Source organism: Choloepus didactylus, chromosome 2 (assembly GCF_015220235.1).
Source record: "Choloepus didactylus isolate mChoDid1 chromosome 2, mChoDid1.pri, whole genome shotgun sequence".
Classification (NCBI taxonomy): Eukaryota; Metazoa; Chordata; class Mammalia; order Pilosa; family Megalonychidae; genus Choloepus; species Choloepus didactylus.
The window spans coordinates 64081914-64105785 of record NC_051308.1 but is presented as its reverse complement, the minus strand read 5'-3'; the positions used below and the strand labels follow the sequence as shown (position 1 = coordinate 64105785).

The following is a 23872-nucleotide window of genomic DNA, read 5'->3' as shown; positions in this document are numbered from 1 at the left end:
GATGATGGGGTAGATGAGGCAGAACAGACTTCTTCTCCATCAGAGTAACTAGAAAGGGTCTGGAAGATGCCAGAGACCATGGTTCTGGGGTATGACCAGCCATAGAGGGTCCCCCACAGTACATGGAGGGGACACATGACAAAAACAGAGGAGGGACAGTGGCTGGAGGGACCTGGTGAGTGTGTTCCCTATCCAAACCACACAACCCACAGGCAGGCAGCAGCAAAATCACCACTGGGCAAGAGTAGTGACTGTCCTCTCCCATCCACCTATCTTGACAGTTTGCTGGGAGGTTGATCCTCCACAGCCAGACAGTGGGGAGCTCCCATGAAGGAACCTGGTGGGTAGTGATTGCTCTTCCCCCGCGGAAGTCCAGGGGGTGCAACAGCAAGAAGTAGGGAAGGGGGAAGCACCATACCAGAGCCCCTCCCACATGCCAGAGATTTGTGGGTGCAAGGCAGTCAGAGAACCTGCAGGCAGGGCCCACGTCCCACCTGTGGGGTACCCTTGATTAGGCTCCCTGCCTAACTGCTTGGGGCCCATTTTGTAGCCCCAGGACTTGGATTCCTCAGTGCACATGGAGATCTGGTGCAATGATTGGTATCCCACCAGGTATGGACTCCACCCACCACACAGGGAAGACCTACTTGAGAGCTCCACCTGCTGGTAGGTTAGGGGAAACTGCACTACAGAAAGCTATACCTCAAGAGTGACATCTGCTGGTAGGTTAGGGAAACTGCACTCCAGCAAGCTGTGCCTCGAGAGCACCACCTGCTGGTAGGATTGGGAAACTGCACTCTAGCAAACCAAATTATACAAATGCTCAATTAATTCTGCACTTTCCAAAATAACCCTGTCAAGATAAGCAAATGCCTCAAAGCCAGAAGAAAATTACAAATCATTTGAAGAATATAGAAGATATGAACTAGTCAAATGAACATATTAAAAAGCCAGAAGAGACACAAAATTTGGAGAAATTAATCAAAGAAGTACACACATATTAGTATTATGGCTCAGAATATAAAGGACATGAAGAAGACTCTAAAGAGCATAAAGAAGAATTTGCAAGAGTAAATAAAAGAAATAGTGGATCCTATGGAAATAAAAGCTACTGTTGATTAAATTAAAAATATTGAGACACATAATAACAGATTTAAAGACAAAGAGAAATGAATTAGTGACCTCAAAGATAGGGTGGTGAAAAGTGAAAGCACAAAAGAACAAATGGTGAAAAAAATAAAAAAAATTTGAAATGGATCTCAGGGACATGATGGACAATGTAAAGTGCCAAAAGAATCCTTGGTGTTCAAGAAGGGTAAGAGAAGATTAAATGGCTAAGAAGAGTATTCAAAGAAATTGTTGGGGAAAACTTCCCAAACCTTCTAAACAACATAAATAGGCAAAATAAAGATGCCCAAAGAATCCCAAAAATAATAAATCCAAATAAACCTACTCTGAGATACATACTGATTAGATTGTCAAATGCTGGAGAGAAGGAAAGAATTCTGAACGCAGTAAGAGAGAAGCAATTCACCACATACAAGGGAAACAACAAGAGACTAAGTACTGACTACTCAGTGGGCATCATGGAGGAAAGAAGGCAGTGGTGTGACATATTTCAGATTCTGAAAGAGAAAAATTGCTAGGCAAGAATTCTTCATCCAGAAAAGTTCTCGTTCAAAGTTGAGGGAGAGCTTAAAATTTTCACAAATGAATGCTGAGAGAATTTGTTAACAGGAGACCTGCCCTACAAAAAATGCTAAAGGGGCTCTAACAGCTGAGAAAGAAAGAACAGAGAGGTCAGAAGAAGAGCACAAAACTGAAGAGCTGTTAGGGTGATTTAAAGGGGAAAAAAAGAGGGAAAAAATAGATCTAACAACTAAATAACAAATGATAAGATGACTAGTTTAAGAACTCCCCTCACAGCAATAACTTTGAATGTGAATGGATGAAACTTTCCAATTAAAAGATACAGACTGGTGGAATGGATGAAAAAATATAACCCAGCTATATGCTGTTTACAAGAGAGTCATCTTAGACCCTGTGACACAAAGACTGAAAGTGAAAGGATGGAAAAAATATTCCACACAAACTGCAATCAAAAGAAAGCTGGGGTTGCTATACTAATATTGTACAAAATAGACTTTGAATGCAAAGATGTCATGAGAGATAAAGAAGGATACTATAAATAAAAGGGATAATTCACCAACAAAAAATAATTATAAATGTTTATGTACTCAATCAAGGGCCTCCAAAATACATGAGACAAACATTGGCTAAACTGAAGGGTGCAATAGATAAGTCTACAATAATAGTGGGAGACTACAATACACCACTCTCTTGTATAGATAGAACAATTAGACAGAGGACCAGAAAGGAAATTGAGAACTGAAACAATATGATAAATGAATTAAACTTAACAAACATATATAAATCATTGCATCCCCAAATGCCAGGGTATATATTCTTCTCTAGTGCCCAATGGAACATTTTCCAGGATATATTATATGCTGGGGTACAAAACAAGTCTTAATAAATTTAAAAAGACTGAAATTATTCAAAGCACATTCTCTGGCCACAATGAAATGCAACTAGAAATTGACAATCACCAAAGAACCAGATCTTTTACAAATATATGGAGGTTAAATAACACACTCCTAAACAACCAGTAGGTCTAAGAAGAATTTGCAAGAGAAATTAGTAAATATCTAGAGACAAATGAAAATGAGAACACAACATATCAAAACCTGTTGGATGCAGTGAAGACAGTGCCGAAAGGGAAATTTATAGCTCTAAATGCATATATCAAAAAGCAAAAAAGAGCTAAAATTAAAGTCCTAACTGAAAAACTGAAGAGGCTAAAGAATGATCAGCAAACTATCCCTAAAGCAAGTAGACAAAAAGAAATAACAAAGATTAAAGCAGAAATAAATGAGCTGAAGAACAAAATCAATACAGAGAATAAATAAAACCAAAAGTTGGTTCTTTGAGAAGATCAACAAGATTGACAAACCCTTAGCTAGACTGACAAAGTCAAAAAGAGAGAAGACCCAAATAAATAGAATCAGAAATGGGAAGAGGATAATTGCTACAAATCTCAAGGAAATAAAAAAATATATGTTAAGAAGATGCTATGAACAACTGTATGCCAACAAGCTAGACAATCTAGAGGAAATGGACAATTTCCTGGAAACACATGAACAGCCTAGACTGATCCAAGAAGAATTAGGAGACTTCAACAAACCAATCACAAGCAAACAGATCTAACCAGTCATCAAAAATCTACCTGGCTCAGGGCCAGATGGCTTCACAGGGGAATTTTACCAAACATCCCAAAAAGAATTGACACCATTCTGCTCAAAGTCTTTCAAAAAATTGAAGAAAAAGGAGCACTACCTAAGTCATTTTATGAAGCTAATATCACTCTGATGCCAAAACCATATAAAACATTACAGAAAAGGAAAACTAAAGGCCAATCTTCCTAATGAATATAGATGCTGTTCTAGTTTGCTAATGCTGCCAGAATTCAAAACACCAGAGAAGGATTGGCTTTTATAAAAGGGGGTTTATTTTGTTACCCAGTTACAGTCTTAAGGCCATAAAGTGTCCAAAGTAACACACTGGACACCTTCACTGGAGGATGGCCAATGGTGTCCAGAAAACCTCTGTTAGCTGGGAAGGCACATGGCTGGTGCCTGCTCCAAAGTTCTGGTTTCAAAATGGCTTTCTCCCAGGACATTCCTCTCTAGGCAGTAGTTCCTCAAAACTGTCACTCTTAGTTTCACTTGGGATATTTGTCCTCTCTCAGCTTCTCCGAGCAAGAGTCTGCTTTCAATGGCCATCTCCAAACTGTCTCTCATCTGCAGCTCCTGTGCTTTCTTCAAAGTGTCACTCTTGGCTGTTGCAAGCTGGCTCCTTCTGTCTGAGGTTATATACTGCTCCAGTAATCAAGATCCACACTGAATGGGTGGGGCCACACCTCCATGGAAAATATCTCATTAGAGTTATCACCTACAGTTGGGTGGGGCACATCTCTATGGAAACACTCAAAGAATTCCAATCTAATCAGCACTAAAATGTCTGCCCCACAAGATTGCATCAAAGAATATGGCTTTTTCTGGGGGCCATAATACATTCAAACCAGCAAAAATGCAAAAATCCTAAACAAAATACTTGCAAATCAAATCCAACAGCACATTAAAAGAATTATACACTACGACCAAGTGGGGTTCATTCCTGGCATGCAAGGGTGTTTCCACATAAGAAAATCAGTTAATGTGATTCAACACAATAACAAATTAAAATGGAAAAATCAAATGATCATCTTGATGGATGCTGAAAAAGCATTCAACAAAATTCAACATCCATTTTTGATCAAAACATTTCAAAATGTAGAAATTAAAGGAAACTTCCTCAATATGATAAAGGGCATATATGAAAAATCTACAACCAGCAGAGTACTCAATGGTGAGAGGCTGAAAGCTTTCCCCTAAGACCAGGAATGAGACAAGGATGTCCACTGTCACCTCTATTATTCAACATTGTATTAGAAGTTCTAGCCAGAGTAATACACCAAGATAAAGATGTAAAGCTATCCAAATTGGAAAGGGGGAAGTAAAACAGTCATTATTTTCAGAAGCTATGATCATATATTTGAAAAATCCTGAGAATATGACCACAAAGTTACTTGAGCTAATAAAAAAATTCAGCAGAGTGTTGGGATATAAGATTAATGCACATAAGTCAGTAATGTTCCTCTACACTAGCAATGACCTAACTAAAGAGACAATCCAAAAAAAAATTCCATTTCTAATAGGAACTAAAAAAATCAAGTACCTAGGAATAAACTTAACCAAGGGTATAAAAGGGCTCTAAACAGAAAATTACAAAATTTTACTAAGAGAAATAAAAAAGGACCTAAATAGGTGGAAAATTATCCCATGCTCATAGGGTAAGAAGACAAAATATTGTTAAGATGTCAATTCTTTCCAAACGGATCTATAGATTCAATGCAATCCCAATCCAATTCCAACAACCTACTTTGCAGACTTGGAAAAGCTAGTTATCAAATTTATTTGGAAGGGAAAGGGGCCTCAAATTGCTAAAAACATCCTAAGAAAAAGAAGAACAAAGTGGGGGTATTTACACTTCCAAGCTTTGAAGACTACTATAAAGCTATAATGGTCAAAAGAACATGGTATTGTCATAAAGATAGACATATTGATCAATGGAATCAAAATGAGAGTTCAGAATAGACCCCAAGATATATGGTTGACTGATTTTTTTTATAATTCATTTTTATTGAGATATATTCACATACCATGCAGTCATACAAAACAGAGCATACATTCAATTGTTTACAGTACCATTATATAGTTGTGCATTCATCACCAAAATTAATTTTTGACATTTTCATTACCACACACACAAAAATAATAAGAATGGAAATTAAAGTGAACAAGAGCAATTAAAGTAAAAAAGAACCCTGGATGCCTTTCTTTTTCTTCCCCCATTTTTCTACTCACCCATCCATAAACTAGACAAAGGAGAGTGTGGTCCATATGGCTTTCCCAATCACATTGTCACTCCTCAAAAGCTACATTTTTATACAACCATCTTCAAGATTCATGGGTTCTGGGTTGTAGTTTGATAGTTTCAGGTATTTACTACTACCTATTCCAATTCATTAGAACCTAAAAAGGGTTGTATATGTTGTGTGTAAAAGTGCCCACCAGACTGACCTCACAGCTCCTTTTGGAATCTCTTTGCCACTGAAGCTTATTTCATTTTCTTTCACATCCCCCTTTTGGTCAAGAAGATGTTCTCCATCGCATGATGCCAGGTCTAGATTCCTCACCAGGAGTTATATTCCACATTACCAAGGAGATTCACTCCCCTGGGTGTCAGAGCCCATGTAAGGGGGAGGGCAGTGATTTCACCTGCCAAGTTGGCTTAGCTAGAGAGAGAGGGTGTGATGGTTGGGTTCATGTGTCAACTTGGCTAGGTGGCCTAGCTGTCTGGTCAAGCGGGCACTGGCCTGACGATTCCTGTGAGGCTATTTGAGGCTGGTTGGTTTGTCGGATCATCAGTCAATTGCAGCTGACTGATGACTCATCAAGGGGCATGCTTCCACAGTGAGAGAATGCAATTGGCTGGATTTGGTCCAGGTGATCAGTTGGAGGCTTATAAGCCGGACGGTTAGAGAACCTTCACTTCTTCTTCAGCTGCTCAGTGAAGCTTTTCCTGGGGAGCTTGTCGAAGTTGCCAGTTCGTTTCCTGAGGAGTTCGTCAAAGTTGTCGGTTCGTTTCCTGAGGAGTTCGTCAAAGTTGTCGGTTCGTTTCCCTAGGAGTTCGTTGGACGTCTTCCTTGGAGTTGACAGCTTGTTGACGGCTCTGCAGAATTTGGACTCGTGCACTCCCGCAGTTGCGTGAGTCACTTTTACAATTTGATAATAAGAGACATCTCTCATTGATTCTGTTTCCCAGGAGAACCCTAACTAATACAACTTGGTACCGAGAGTGGTTCTTGAGAAACGGAATCTTAAAATGGGCTTTTACAACTTGTTTTCTACTATGATTAGATTCAGAGGCACTAATGACTCTATTTCCAATAATCAAGAGGGTACTAAGAGTCCATGGCAGGAGTTGGCAAAGGAAATACGCAAAATAGCACCATTTGATTCTCCTAATTGTGCTCTGGTACGAAGCGAGGCTCTGGGTGACAGTGTTTTTGACACTTTCACAGAGTTTTGCAGTATTAAGAAGTATAATGATGTTGGCTGGCTGCTCTTAGATACTTTGGATACAGTTGTAAGAGAAAGGGATGAGCTAAAGGCTTCAAATTCAAAACTTGAATGCTGTATGACAGATGTAAAGAGTTCCATCTGTGCCCTGAAAGAAAATCTTATTTCCTGTGCCCGCAGACTGGAGGTTTCTGAAAATCAGATGCAGTCTCTTATTGTGCGAGTAGCACATTTACAGCATAAACTAAAATCTAAACCTCTCAGGGTGTCTGCTGTTAAAGTAAAGGCATTGATTGGAAAAGAATGGGACCCAGAAACTTGGGATGGAGACATATGGATTGATAATAATGACAGTGAGGACATTGGAACCCTGGATTCTGCTGGGTCATTGTTAGATTTACCTTTAGAGGGCTGTCCTGGGGAAACAGCTTCTCTGCCTCCAGTCTGCCCTAAGGAGCCTGCCACACAACTCCCACCTAAGGAGATTGACCCTTCAATGCCTGCTAATCTTGTAATCACCTCTCCTGAGGAAGCAGCCCTCACTCTTTCGTCTGGAGAGACTAATCCTGTTTTAAGAGATGAAAATGCAACAGAGTGCCCTGAGGTGAATGGCTTGAGAGATAATTCTAACTCTTTTCATGACCCACCCCCACCAACAGTTTTTGCTTCAAGACCTATAACTAGGCTCAAGTCCCAACAAGCCCCAAAGGGTGAGGTACAAAGTGTGACCCATGAGGAAGTACGCTATACTCCAAAAGAACTGTATGAGTTTTCCAACTTATACAGACAGAAACCAGGGGAATATGTGTGGGAATGGATATTGAGAGTGTGGGATAATGGTGGAAGGAATATAAGGTTGGATCAGGCTGAATTTACTGATATGGGCCCACTAAGCAGAGATTCTGCATTCAATGTTGTAGCTCGAGGGGTTAGAAAGGGTGTTAACAGTTTGTTTGGGTGGCTGGCTGAAACATGGATCAAAAGGTGGCCGGCATTACCAGAAGTTGAAATGCCAGAACTGCCCTGGTATAATGTGGAGGAGGGGATTCAAAGGCTTAGAGAGATTGGAATGTTAGAGTGGATTTATCATGGAAAACCTGCTCACACAGTCCTGGAATGTCCAGAGGACACACCGTTTACCAGGACTGTAAGGAATAAATTTGTGAAACTAGCTCCATCATTCCTGAAGAGCTCTGTAGTCACCCTTCTCTGTAGGTCAGATATTACTGTAGGAACTGCTGTCACTGAACTGGAATCCTTAAACACAATGGGGATAATCGGGTCCCGAGTCAGCAGAAGCCAAGTGGCTGCAGTTAATCGCCACAGACAAGGTGGACAGGGCTACCATAATGGAAAACAGGCTCAAAGCAGCAATCAAAATAATATGACTCGCAGTGGCTAGTGGATCATGGAGTACCAAGTAGTAAAATAGATGGGCAATCGACTAAATTCTTGTTTGAACTATATAAGCAGAAGAATTCTAGGCCACGTGAATAAAAATCTCCCTTGAATTACAAAAACAGAGAGTCACGGCCCCTTAATCAATTCCCAGACTTGAGACAGTTTACAGATCCAGAGCCTCATGAATGAAGGGAAGGCCGGGTACCCTTGGAGAAGGACCCTGTCACACTGCCAAAAATTTACACTGTTAATCTTCCTCCCAGCCTTCCCCAGGGGGACCTACGGCCTTTTACCAGGGTGACTGTGCATTGGGGAAAAGGAAATGATCAGATATTTCGTGGATTATTAGACACTGGGTCAGAAGTGACATTAATTCCCGGAGACCCAAAACGTCACTCTGGTCCACCAGTCAGAGTTGGGGCTTATGGAGGTCAGTTGATTGATGGAGTTTTAGCCCAGGTCCATCTCACAGTGGGTCCAGTGAGTCCCTGGACCCATTCTGTGGTTATTTCCCCAGTGCCGGAATGCATAATTGGAATAGACATACTCAGCAACTGGCAGAATCCTCACATTGGTTCCCTGACTCCTGGAGTGAGGGCTATTATGGTGGGAAAGGCCAAGTGGAAGCCACTAGAGCTGCCTCTGCCTAGCAAAGTAGTGAACCAGAAGCAATACCGGATTCCTGGAGGGATTGCAGAGATTAATGCCACTCTTAAGGACTTGAAGGATGCAGGGGTGGTGATTCCCACCACATCCCCATTCAACTCTCCTATTTGGCCTGTGCAGAAAACAGATGGGTCTTGGAGGATGACTGTGGATTATCGTAAGCTTAACCAGGTGGTGACTCCAATTGCAGCTGCTGTCCCAGATGTGGTATCATTGCTTGAGCAAATCAACACATCCCCTGGTACCTGGTATGCAGCTATTGATCTGGCAAATGCTTTTTTCTCAATTGCTGTCAGCAAGGACCACCAGAAACAGTTTGCATTTAGCTGGCAAGACCAGCAGTTTACATTCACCGTGCTACCTCAGGGTTATATCAACTCTCCAGCCCTATGTCATAATATTGTCCGCAGGGATCTTGATCATTTCTCCCTCCCACAAGACATCACACTGGTCCATTATATTGATGATATCATGTTGATTGGACCTAGTGAGCAAGAAGTAGCAACTACTCTAGATTTGTTGGTAAGGTATTTGTGTGGCAGAGGATGGGAGATAAATCCAACAAAAATACAAGGCCCAAGGAAACTGAAAGTGAAAGGATGGAAAAAAATATTTCACGCAAGCTACAGCCAAAAGAAAGCAGGTGTAGCAATATTAATCTCAGATAAAATAGACTTCAAATGCAGGGATGTTTTGAAAGACAAAGAAGACCACTACATACTAATAAAAGGGGCAATTCAACAAGAAGAAATAACAATCGTAAATGTATATGCACCCAATCAAGGTGCCACAAAATACATGAGAGAAACACTGGCAAAACTAAAGGAAGCAATTGATGTTTCCACAATAATTGTGGGAGACTACAACACATCACTCTCTCCTATAGATAGATCAACCAGACAGAAGACCAATAAGGAAATTGAAAACCTAAACAATCTGATAAATGAATTAGATTTAACAGACATATACAGGACATTACATCCCAAATCACCAGGATACACATACTTTTCTAGTGCTCATGGAACTTTCTCCAGAATAGATCATATGCTGGGACATAAAACAAGCCTCAATAAATTTAAAAAGATTGAAATTATTCAAAGCACATTCTCTGACCACAATGGAATACAATTAGAAGTCAATAACCATCAGAGACTTAGAAAATTCACAAATACCTGGAGATTAAACAACACACTCTTAAACCATCAGTGGGTTAACAAAGAAATAGCAAGAGAAATTGCTAAATATATAGAGATGAATGAAAATGAGAACACAACATACCAAAACCTATGGGATGCAGCAAAAGCAGTGCTAAGGGGGAAATTTATAGCACTAAATGCATATATTAAAAAGGAAGAAAGAGCCAAAATCAAAGAACTAATGGATCAACTGAAGAAGCTAGAAAATGAACAGCAAACCAATCCTAAACCAAGTAGAAGAAAAGAAATAACAAGGATTAAAGCAGAAATAAATGACATAGAGAACAAAAAAACAATAGAGAGGATAAATATCACCAAAAGTTGGTTCTTTGAGAAGATCAACAAGATTGACAAGCCCCTAGCTAGACTGACAAAATCAAAAAGAGAGAAGACCCATATAAACAAAATAATGAATGAAAAAGGTGACATAACTGCAGATCCTGAAGAAATTAAAAAAATTATAAGAGGATATTATGAACAACTGTATGGCAACAAACTGGATAATGTAGAAGAAATGGACAATTTCCTGGAAACATATGAACAACCTAGACTGACCAGAGAGGAAATAGAAGACCTCAACCAACCCATCAGAAACAAAGAGATCCAATCAGTCATCAAAAATCTTCCCACAAATAAATGCCCAGGGCCAGATGGCTTCACAGGGGAATTCTACCAAACTTTCCAGAAAGAACTGACACCAATCTTACTCAAACTCTTTCAAAACATTGAAGAAAATGGAACACTACCTAACTCATTCTATGAAGCTAACATCAATCTAATACCAAAACCAGGCAAAGATGCTACAAAAAAGGAAAACTACCGGCCAATCTCCCTAATGAATATAGATGCAAAAATCCTCAACAAAATACTTGCAAATCGAATCCAAAGACACATTAAAAAAATCATACACCATGACCAAGTGGGGTTCATTCCAGGCATGCAAGGATGGTTCAACATAAGAAAATCAATCAATGTATTACAATACATTAACAAGTCAAAAGGGAAAAATCAATTGATCATCTCAATAGATGCTGAAAAAGCATTTGACAAAATCCAACATCCGTTTTTGATAAAAACACTTCAAAAGGTAGGAACTGAAGGAAACATCTTCAATATGATAAAGAGCATATATGAAAAACCCACAGCCAGCATAGTACTCAATGGTGAGAGACTGAAAGCCTTCCCTCTAAGATCAGGAACAAGACAAGGATGCCCGCTGTCACCACTGTTATTCAACATTGTGCTAGAAGTGCTAGCCAGGGCAATCTGGCAAGACAAAGAAATAAAAGGCATCCAAATTGGAAAAGAAGAAGTAAAACTGTCATTGTTTGCAGATGATATGATGTTATATCTAGAAAACCCTGAGAAATCAACGATACAGCTACTAGAGCTAATAAACAAATTTAGCAAAGTAGCGGGATACAAGATTAATGCACATAAGTCAGTAATGTTTCTATATGCTAGAAATGAACAAACTGAAGAGACACTCAAGAAAAAGATACCATTTTCAATAGCAACTAAAAAAATCAAGTACCTAGGCATAAAGTTAACCAAAGATGTAAGAGACCTATACAAAGAAAACTACATAACTCTACTAAAAGAAATAGAAGGGGACCTTAAAAGATGGAAAAATATTCCATGTTCATGGATAGGAAGGCTAAATGTCATTAAGATGTCAATTCTACCCAAACTCATCTACAGATTCAATGCAATCCCAATCAAAATTCCAACAACCTACTTTGCAGACTTGGAAAAGCTAGTTATCAAATTTATTTGGAAAGGGAAGATGCCTCGAATTGCTAAAGACACTCTAAAAAAGAAAAACGAAGTGGGAGGAGTTACACTCCCTGACTTTGAAGCTTATTTTAAAGCCACAGTTGCCAAAACAGCATGGTAATGGCACAAAGATAGACATATAGATCAATGGAATCGAATTGAGAATTCGGAGATAGACCCTCAGATCTATGGCCGACTGATCTTTGATAAGGCCCCCAAAGTCACTGAACTGAGTCATAATGGTCTTTTCAACAAATGGGGCTGGGAGAGTTGGATATCCAAATCCAAAAGAATGAAAGAGGACCCCTACCTCACCCCCTACAGAAAAATTAACTCAAAATGGATGAAAGATCTCAATATAAAAGAAAGTACCATAAAACTCCTAGAAGATAATGTAGGAAAACATCTTCAAGACCTTGTAATAGGCGGCCACTTCCTAGACTTTACACCCAAAGCACAAGCAACAAAAGAAAAAATAGATAAATGGGAACTCCTCAAGCTTAGAAGTTTCTGCACCTCAAAGGAATTTCTCAAAAAGGTAAAGAGGCAGCCAACTCAATGGGAAAAAATGTTTGGAAACCATGTATCTGACAAAAGACTGATATCTTGCATATATAAAGAAATCCTACAACTCAATGACGATAGTACAGACAGCCCAATTATAAAATGGGCAAAAGATACGAAAAGACAGTTCTCTGAAGAGGAAATACAAATGGCCAAGAAACACATGAAAATATGTTCAGCTTCACTAGCTATTAGAGAGATGCAAATTAAGACCACAATGAGATATCATCTAACACCAATTAGAATGGCTGCCATTAAACAAACAGGAAACTACAAATGCTGGAGGGGATGTGGAGAAATTGGAACTGTTATTCATTGTTGGTGGGACTCTGTAATGGTTCAGCCACTCTGGAAGTCAGTCTGGCAGTTCCTTAGAAAACTAGATATAGAGTTACCATTCGATCCAGCGATTGCACATCTCGGTATATACCCAGAAGATCGGAAAGCAGTGACACGAACAGGTATCTGCATGCCAATGTCCATAGCAGCATTATTCACAATTGCCAAGAGATGGAAACAACCCAAATGTCCTTCAATAGATGAGTGGATAAATAAAATGTGGTATATACACACGATGGAATACTACACGGCAGTAAGAAGGAACAATCTCGTGAAACATATGACAGCATGGATGAACCTTGAAGACATAATGCTGAGCGAAATAAGCCAGGCACAAAAAGAGATATATTATATGCTACTACTAATGTGAACTTTGAAAAATGTAAAACAAATGGTTTATAATGTAGAATGTAGGGGAACTAGCAATAGAGAGCAATTAAGGAAGGGGGAACAATAATCCAAGAAGAACAGATAAGTTATTTAACGTTCTGGGGTGCCCAGGAATGACTATGGTCTGTTAATTTCTGATGGATTTAGTAGGAACAAGTTCACAGGAATGTTGCTATATTAGGTAACTTTCTTGGGGTAAAGTAGGAACATGTTGGAAGTTAAGCAGTTATCTTAGGTTAGTTGTCTTTTTCTTACTCCCTTGTTATGGTCTCTTTGAAATGTTCTTTTATTGTATGTTTGTTTTCTTTTTAACTTTTTTTTCATACAGTTGATTTAAAAAAGAAGGGAAAGTTAAAAAAAAAAAAAGAAAGAAAAACAAGGAAAAAAAGATGTAGTGCCCCCTTGAGGAGCCTGTGGAGAATGCAGGGGTATTGGCCTACCCCACCTTGATGGTTGCTAACATGACCACAGACATAGGGGACTGGTGGTTTGATGGGTTGAGCCCTCTACCATAGGTTTTACCCTTGGGAAGATGGTTGCTGCAAATGAGAGGCTAGGCCTCCCTATGGTTGTGCCTAAGAGCCTCCTCCCGAATGCCTCTTTGTTGCTCAGATGTGGCCCTCTCTCTCTGGCTAAGCCAACTTGAAAGGTGAAATCACTGCCCTCCCCCCTACGTGGGATCAGACACCCTGGGGAGTGAATCTCCTTGGCAACGTGGAATATGACTCCCGGGGAGGAATGTAGACCTGGCATCATGAGACAGAGAACATCTTCTTGACCAAAAGGGGGATGTGAAAGGAAATGAAATAAGCTTCAGTAGCAGAGAGATTCCAAAAGGATCTTAGAGGTCACTCTGGTGGGCACGTTTACGCACACTTTAGACAACCCTTTTTAGGTTCTAAAGAATTGGGGTAGCTGGTGGTGGATACCTGAAACTATCAAACTACAACCCAGAACCCATGAATCTTGAAGACAGTTGTATAAAAATGTAGCTTATGAGGGGTGACAATGGGATTGGGAAAGCCACAAGGACCACACTCCACTTTGTCTAGTTTATGGATGGATGAGTAGAAAAATAGGGGAAGGAAAGAAACAGACAAAGGTACCCAGTGTTCTTTTTTACTTCAATTGCTCTTTTTCACTCTAATTATTATTCTTGTTATTTTTGTGTGTGTGCTAATGAAGGTGTCAGGGATTGATTTAGGTAATGAATGTACAACTATGTAGTGGTACTGTGAACAATCGAAAGTACGATTTGTTTTGTATGACTGCGTGGTATGTGAATATATCTCAATAAAATGAAGATAAAAGAAAAAAGAAAAAAAAAAAACAAAAAAGAAGACCCTAGAAGAGCACAAAGAAGAAATTGCAAGAGTAAATAAAGAAAATAGAAGATCTTATGGAAATAAAAGAAACTGTTGGCCAAATTAAAAAGACTCTGGATACTCATAATACAAGATTAGAGGAAGTTGAACAAAGATTCAGTGTCCTCAAAGACCCCAAAATGGAAAATGAAAGAACAAAAGAAAGAATGGGGAAAAGAATTGAAAAAATTGAAATGGATCTCAGGGATACTATAGATAAAATAAAACATCCAAATTGAAGACTCATTGATGTCCTAGAAGGGGAAAAGAAGGGGAAGGGTCTAGAAAGAGTACTCAAAGAAATTGTTGGGGAAAACTTCCCAAACCTTCTACACAATATAAATACACAAAGCATAAATGCCCAGTGAACTCCAAATAGAATAAATCCAAATAAACCCACTCCAAGACATATTCTGATCAGACTGTCAAATATTGAACAAAAGGAAAAAGTTCTGAAAGCAGCAAGAGAAAAGCAATTCACCATATACAAAAGAAACAACATAAGTCTAAGTAGTGACTACTCAGTGGCCACCATGGAGGCGAGAAGGAAGTAGCATGACATATATAAAATTCTGTGAGAGAAAAATTTCCAACCAAGAATACTTTATCCAGCAAAACTCTCCTTCAAATTTGAGGGAGAGCTTAAATTTTTCACAGACAAACAAATGCTGAGAGATTTTGCTAAAAAAAGACCTGCCCTACTTCAGATACTAAAGAGAGCCCTACCAACAGAGAAACAAAGAAAGGAGAGATACAGAGAATTTTAACAGACATATATAGAACCTTACATCCCAAATCACCAGGACACACATTCTTCTCTAGTGATCACGGATCTTTCTCCAGAATAGACCATATGCTGGGACATAAAACAAGCCTCAATAAATTAAAAAAAAAAAAATTGAATATATTCAAAGCACATTCTTTGACCACAATGGAATACAAATAGAAGTCAATAACCATCAGAGACTTAAAAAATTGACAAACACCGATAGGTTAAAAATGAGGGGGATATGAAAACATTCCCAGATAGTCAAAAGCTGAGGGACTTCATCACCAGTATATCAGTCCTATGAGAAAGGCTAAAGGGAATTGAGCAGGCTGAAAGGAAGGGACATTAAACAATTGACTGAAATTACATGAAGAAATAAAGAGTCCCAGTAAAGATCACATGGTAAATATAAATACCAAAACTACTGTATTTTTGTTTTGTATCTCCACTATTTACTTCCTACAGGATCTAAAATACATAAACTGTAATGACAAATCAGTGGTTTTGGACTCAATGTAAAATATGTAATTTTTGAGAAGAACTACATAAAGGTGGGGAAATGGAGGAGTATAGGAACATGGTTTGCATGTCCTACTGAAGTTAAGTTGGTATCAAAGAAAAACAACATTGTTAGAGATTTAAGAGGTTAAATTTAAGCCCCATGGTAAACACAAAGAAATTATCAGAGAATATGACCATAGACATGAAAAGTAGAGTATGGGTTATGAGAAGTGGGGGAAGGGGCAATGAGGAGTTAAGAAATGAGTATAGGGTTTCTGTTTGGGGTGAAGGGAAATTTCTAGTAATGGATGGTGGGAGGGTGATAGCATTGCAACATTCTAAATGTGATTAATCCCACTAATGGAATGCTAGGAAGGGGTTGGAATGGGAAGATTTAGGCTGCATATATGTTTCCACAAGTGAAAAAAAAAAGAGAGAGAGAGAAAAAGACAGTCTAAATAGACAATAACAATTAAATACCAAGGATAATCCTGGATTGGATCTGAGGATGGAGGAGAGGAGGCACAAAGGGACACAGTTGGGACATAAGAAAAAAAAAGGAAATTTAGAATACAAGCTTTGTATCAATGTTGAATTTCTCGAACTTCTTAGCTGCACTTAATGGGATTGCATAAAAGAATGTACTTGTTCATGGGAATTATATATGTGAATTATATTTTGTTCAAGGATGTGTGCAGCTTGCTCTCATATGTTCAGAAGACAGAGCAATAGATGATGGATGATAGGGAGGGAGGGATGGAGGGAGGGAAAGAGAGAAATGGTGGTGTGACAGGATGTTAAAGTTGGTGGATCAGGGTGTCGGGACAGGGGGGTTGGGTTATGCTGGAGTTCTGTATATGGGTTTTATATTGTTTCTGCAACTGTTCCTGTAAGTTTGAATTTATTTCAAAATAAAATTTTAAAAAAGATGAATGAAAAGCTAAAGAATGCATGTGGAGAAGTATGAAGGGCTTGTTGGTAACAATCATGAAAACTATAACATACTTATGATTTTCTCTGTGAAGAAGGGTCTTGGAAATTATTCAACAACAAAATACTGAATATAATTTTTATGTTCATGCATTTAAAAAAACGTTAATGAGATAAAATTACTCTTGGCTAGAAACATTTTAATTTCTACAAAAATGTAAACCTTTACAGAGTAACCACAATCTTATTGCTTGAGTTTAAAGAAATCTGTAGGAACTCCAGCACTAATGGAATTAGGTTGAGAATCTTGCCTGTCAAAGAGCTGACCATCTGACCAGGAAGGAACAAGTAGTGAGTTCATCTTCCTTTCTTCTGCCCACACCCAGAGACTCAATATCTCCAACAAGAACAATATTTTAGTTCAAGAACACTTTGTAAGTGAAGCTGTGTACTTAATATTATGTCACATCAGAGACATGCAAGATGCTTCATGACAGCCAGACCCCATCTATGAAGAGTGCATCTCTCTTGGAACAAAGAAATGATTTTTGAGGTAGTCATTTGGCATAAAATGGGTGTACAATTCCCTATTAACCATTTGCTACCATAATTTTTAGACGCAATAGCTACTAACAGTCTTTCTGCTTACACAACAGCATGGGGAATATTCTATAACAATGGAATACCTACAACATATATTTCCCCCCTAACCTGTAAACTTACAGAACTCTTAGAATAACAGTATAATAAACACTGATGGAGCCAAAACCTAGTCAACCATTTCTAAAATTTGCCAAATACATTTTCTGTAGCTATCTATCTCTCTATACATTTCTCTATTTGTGTTTGTGCGTGTAACTGTGAGAAAATAATTTGCAGATATTATAAAATTCTCCTATAAATTCTTCAGCATGAGTCTCCAACAAAGAAGTATATCTACATGTATATAAAAAGACATAATTTCTGCCTATGAAATTTGTTAACAATTCTTTAATATCATTTCCTATTCATCCCCTATAGTTAATTAAATAAGAAACAAATCAATGTTCATGCATTGTATATGATTACTCTGTCTTTTCATTTTCTTTTAATAGACCATCTCTTGACTATATTATTGTGTTTTCTTCAAATTTTTTTTAAAAATTTCTTTTTTTATTAGAGACGTTGTGAGTTTACAAAACAATCAATCATGAATAAAATACAGGATTCCTGTACATCACCCACAACAACTTGCATTGGTGTGCAACATTTCTTACAATTGATGATAGTACTTTTTAAATATATTACTTCTGTTTAACAGTAGTTATCTTTGTTACGATTGATGAAAGATTATTTAAATACTTCCATCACCCATTATTTACATTAGTTGCATTCTTCTGATATACCATTCTATTAATACCACTTTGTCATACATTTGTTATAACCCATGAAAGAACATTTTTATTCTTGCACTATTAACTACAGTTCATTGTCTACTGTAGAGTTCTCTGTGCTGTACAGCCCTATTTTTTGTCTTAATTTTTATTTCAGTAATATATTCATACTAATATTTCCTCCTTTAAGCACATTTACCTATATAGTTAAGTACTGTTGATTATACTCACAAAAATGTGCTACCATTCTCACCAACAATTTCCACACCTTTATCATCATTCTAAATAGAAATTCTGTAAACTTAAGCATCAACTCCCCATTCCCTAAGTGCAAGCCATGTCCTGGTATCCTATATTCTAGATTCTAACTCTATGGGCTTGCTTATTGTATAATTAATTCACAACAGTGAGATCACACTGTATTCATCTTTTGGTTTATTTCACTCAATATTAGGTACTCAAGGTTTGTCCATGTTGTCACATGTATCAGGGCTTCATTCCTTTGTACAGCTGACCAATATTCTCTTTCTTAGTGTTTTCATTTTTGTGCATGATTTTAATCCTAGAAATATTTCTAAGAAATTTATACATCATGTGACTCCAAAAATGAACCCCTCAAATACCTTTGTATTATTCAGAATTACTAATATAGGCAGACTATTCAGACCTCTGAATATTCTAATATAAGCAGAATAATTAAGCAAGATTCAACAACAAATGGATCAATATGACTAGAAAAGTAATGTGTAATCATTCATTAAATTAAGATATTATTGTATTTTTTCCTCAACAGAAAGCTATTGATGCCATTGTTTCAACCTGCACCAAAGACAGTGGCAGCCATTGTTTCAAACCTCCTAGAGATTTAAAGAAGCAGAGAACAGTTAGCTGAAGGGCTGCATTTGCTGGGCAGTCCAAGAAAGCTCAGCTTTGGGGAGCCCTTGGAGAGGCTCTTAGCACCCTTGCTGACTCCCTTTGGAGCCAGTTCTGCACCCCCTTTGTGGTCCCTTGCCCTGTTTACACTGAAAATGATTGATTAGGGAAAGTCCTCTCTGGGTGACCCTCCTTCTAGAATTTGCTCTTCAGACAAACAGTATGAGACAATGAAAGGAGTTAAAACACTATAGAAGCAGACAGTCTGGAACAAAAGCTTGCCATCATCAGACATCTGGGAAAGGGAGGTCTGTCTCCTGGGAAAAAGAGGGGAGAACCAAACTCCTGTAAATAAGGAAACTCCAAATAAATAACAAGCAAAAGCCCAGGACAAGACAGGTTCACAAAGACAGGGAAAAACCCTGCACACTACATTCACTGTTGTCAGACCTTCTTCATAGGAGGGCTGAAGCTCAAGAAAATATCTGCCTTATCACCAGCTGGTTACAAAACCAAGAAACAGACTTCCCAGGGAACAAATCCCACAGTCAGAATTTTTAAGTATTAAAATGTACAGTGTGCAACAAGAGTACAAGACAAACAAGAAATGATGACTCATCCAAAGGAAGAGGATAAAAATCCAGAAAACACCAACAAAGATGACAAAAATGCAGCCATAACAAATAAACCCTTTTAAAAAAATGATCTTAAAAATCTTCAAGAAGTGGCAGCCAGCCTGGGCCTTTCACCGGCTTACCTACCAAATGGTAAGGAGGAAGTCTCTAACTGCTATGATTTCCTCAGGGTGGACTGCCAGAGATGAGCCAAGTGCAAGTTCCACCACCTGCAATGGGATTTTGAGTTTGATGCTGTTGTGAAGGAGGTATTAGTGGTTGGACCTCTACAGGCCCAGTCCCTCCAGGATGATGCCATGATCTCTATGACGTCTACAACCTCCCTGACAGGGGCTTTAAGGATCTTGAGCCAAGCCTCAAGTGTTGGTGAGTTGGATGCTGCCACCCCTAAATGGCCCCCATTTTAAATCATATGAATATAGACTGGCCCCATCCTGAGGGGTGCAATGCAGGCTGACTAGAGAGTAGAATGCCATGCTCAAGAAGTGGGTAGAGGAGCTAAAAAAAAAAACAGTTTAGCAACTTGCTGTACACCAATGAGATACTACTGGAACAGAATGCCCAGTTCTGAAATCAGGCCAAGAGAATGACCCTGAGCTCCACTGCACCAGCCACTAAGCAGATGCTGGCCCCTACTGTAGGCACTGTGGCCTCTTTTAACCATGGCATTGCTCAGACTCACAGTACTCTCAGCAGCCAGGCTCCACAGCCCCACCCTTTGTCCCCTGCTACAGCTTCAGCTACTCCCTCAACTAATGCTATACTTCATGCTGCTCTACCAACCCCACCCCCACACTTGAACCCAGAGATCATGCCACTGTCAGCTACCCTGGCTCAATTGCCCAGGGAATGGCACCTCCACATGTCTCCATGCCTCCTGTGTCTGTATCTTTCTCCTGTGGCCTCTGTGGCTGTATCAATGGCCCAACCCTTGGCAGGAATCACAATGAGCCACTGTTATTCTCAGAGCATGCACATCACTGCCATACCTCACTGTTGGGGCTACTGGACACACCCCTGGTATAGCCTCCCAGGGCCAGGGTAGAGAGGGCCTTACTTGCCATATTGCCTAGCCCTTCCAGGCCCTGTCTGAAGGGATCACTCAAGAATAAGGACAAGAGATTACAAAGAGTATGCTTCCAAGATTAGGCTGGTGTATTTTCTCTCACCTCCCACTCATAAGTGACCCGTTGTCCATCTTCCTTCATGTCTCACAGAAGGGGCTTGCATGGGAGTACAGACTGAAGCCACCAGAGAGAAAGGACTGACTGAAGGGATCTGTGTCCCAGATGGGAATTTGGTGGCATCCGTGGTTTTATCCTCTCTTCTGTGCAACACAGATTCCAGCACTGGCTTAGCAATGGGGAAAATAGTGTCCTATCCAGAGGGAGAGCAAAGAATGATTCAGAAGTAGGTGGCCAGGAAAAAAGACCAGATAGGAGCCTTCAGACAAGTTTGGACACAGTCAAGCTGGACAATACAGAAACTGTTCCTGACTCCTGGGAAGGCAGAGACCATAGTACTCCAGTAGCCCAAAGGCTAAGGAGGCATTACCTTACCTTGGTCTGGAAGTACAGAAAGCAGGGCCCACCACTTTCCAATGAAATAAAAGAACAATTATTTTTACAAAAAAAAATCCTCAAGGAGATGAAGAAAAGCACAGAGAAAGAACTAAAGGATATCAGGAAAACAATAAGTGAACAATATGAAAGTCTAAATAAAGAGATAATATTTTTAAAAGGAGCCAAACAGAACTATAGGAGTTGAAGCCCAAAATAACTGAAGTGAAAAATGCCCAGGAAGGTTTTAAGAGTAGAATGGAACTGGCAAATGAAAGAATCAGTGAACTCAAAGGCAAGACATTTGAAATGAGGCAGCTTATGAGCAGAAAGAAATACTGATATAACAATATTAAGAAATATTAAAAGTGAAAATAGCCTAAGGCAACAATCAGACACCGTGAAGCACATCAATGTATCCATTATAGGAGTCCCAAAGAAAGAGAGCAAGGGCAGAAGAAATATTCAAAGAAATAATCACAGAGAACTTCCCAAACTTAGCAAAAGATGTGAATATGCACATCCAAGAAGCTCAGAGAACATGAAACAGGATATAATGAAAAATATGTACAGTGCCATTTATTGATTCCACTATTGAATGCCAGATAAATGGAAAGAGTTCTGAAAGCAGTGAAAGAAAAGCAATGTCCTTCATACAAAGGAGTATCAAAAGCATGGTTCCTCCCAGGAACCAAGGAGGTAAGAAGTAGTGGGTTTCATCCTTCAAAAGCTGAAAGAAAAATAACTATCAGCCCAGAATCTTTTTACCCAGGAAGACTCCCTTTCAAAAATGAGAGAGATTAAAATATTCTCAGATAAACAAAAACTGAGGGAGTTCATCACTACTAGACCTGAACTATAAGTAATGTTAATGGAAGTTCTTCAGCTGAAAGGAAAGGACACTAGACAGTTGTTCAAAGCAGAGTAAAGATATAAAGACCAGCAGCAAAGGTAAACTTTTGGGTAATTATAAATGTATTATTTCAGTGTATTCATTGGTGTGTAACTCCACTTCATAGTTCCTACAGATGCTAAAATAAAAATGCATAAAAAGTAATGATAAATCTATGGCTGGACATACAATGTACAAAGATATAAGTGGTAACAAGCACATAAAAAAGAGGTGACAGGGCAGTGGGGTAGAAGAAAAGTGTATGTGTATGAAATTGAAGACAAGTTATTATCAAACCAAATATGATTGTTACATATTTAGGTTGTTAAATTTTAACCCCATGGTAATCACAAGGAAAATAGATGAAAATATATCCAAATAGAAATAAGAAGTCACTCAATATGGTAAAACCCACAAAAATCAAATAAATATGAAAGTAGGCATTAATGGAGGAACTGAGGGACACAAAAGTGATAATACTTACAAAGAGTAAACAGCAAAATGACAAGCAGAGTCCTGTATTATCAGTAGTGACTTTAAATGTAAAAGATTATACTCCCCAGACAAAAGTCACAGATAGGCAGAATGGATTAAAAAAAACAAAAAAAGAAAAGAGAAAGAAAGCATGACCCAGAATATGCTGTCTATGAGAGACTCACTTCACTTCAAAGATACATGTAAGTTGAGGGTAAAAGGAAGGAAAAAACATATTCCATGCAAGTAGGAACCAAAAGAGAGCTGCAGTGCCTATATTAATATCAGGTAAAGTAGACTTTAAGTGCAAAACAGTTATAAGGGACAAACATGGTCATTACATACTGATAAGGGGGTCAATTCAACAGGAAGATATAACAATTATAAATATATTTATGCACCTACCAGAAGAACCCCAGAATTTATGAAGCAGACACTGACAGGTTTTAAGAGAGAAGTTGACAGTACTACAATAACAGGTAGGAGACTATCACACCACTCTTAATAATAGTTGTGGCACCTAATCATAACATCAATAAGGAAGTATAGAAATTTAATGATGTGCTAAACCAACTAAACCTACCAGAAAATATGGTAAACTGCAATCAACAAAAATAGAATAGACATTCTTCTCAAGTGAAAATGAATCATTCTCCAGGATACCATATGTTGGGTGACAAAACAAGTCTCAATAAATTTAAATCTATTGAAATCAAACCATGAATATTCTCTGACCACAGCAGAATGAAACTGGAAAACAGTAACAGAGGGAGATATGGAAAATTCATAAATATGTGAAAATTAAACATAATCTTAACCAATGGGTTGAAGAGAAATTCAGAAATAAAATTAGGAAATATCTTGAGGTGAATGAAAATGAAAATGTAATATATCCAACCTTATGGGATTCAGCAAAGGCAGTGCTGAGAAGGAAATTTATAAATTTATAAACATATAATTCATAAAGTAATACTTTGTATCACATACCTAACCTCAAAACTGGAAGAAATAGAAAAAGAATAACAAACTAGCCACAAAGGGAGCAGAAGGAAGGAAATAATAAAGATTAGAGTGGAGATAAATGAATGGAAAACAAAAAAATAAGAAAATCAACAGAACCAAAAGGCAGTTCTTTGAGATGAGCACTAATATTGACAAACCTTTATCTGGAATGAAAAAGAAAAAAAGAGAGAGTAGACAAATAATGTATATCAGAAATGAATAGGGGAATGTTACTACTGACACTGCTCAAATTAAAAGGACAATAAAAGAATGCTGTGAACAACTATATGCAATAAATTAATGTTCCAATTTGCTAAAGCTGACATTATGCAAAATACCAGAAATGGATTGGTTTTTATAAATGGGCATTTATTAGTTCACAAACTTACAGTTCTAAAGCCATAGAAGCGTCCAAACTAAGGCAT

At 38.4% G+C, this 23872-nt stretch overlaps 1 pseudogene; it reads left to right on the top strand.

Moving 5' to 3' along the window:
• Window positions 1-593: 593 nt before the first annotated feature.
• On the top strand, window positions 594-22230 carry LOC119511798 (annotated as a pseudogene).
• Window positions 22231-23872: the final 1642 nt, after the last annotated feature.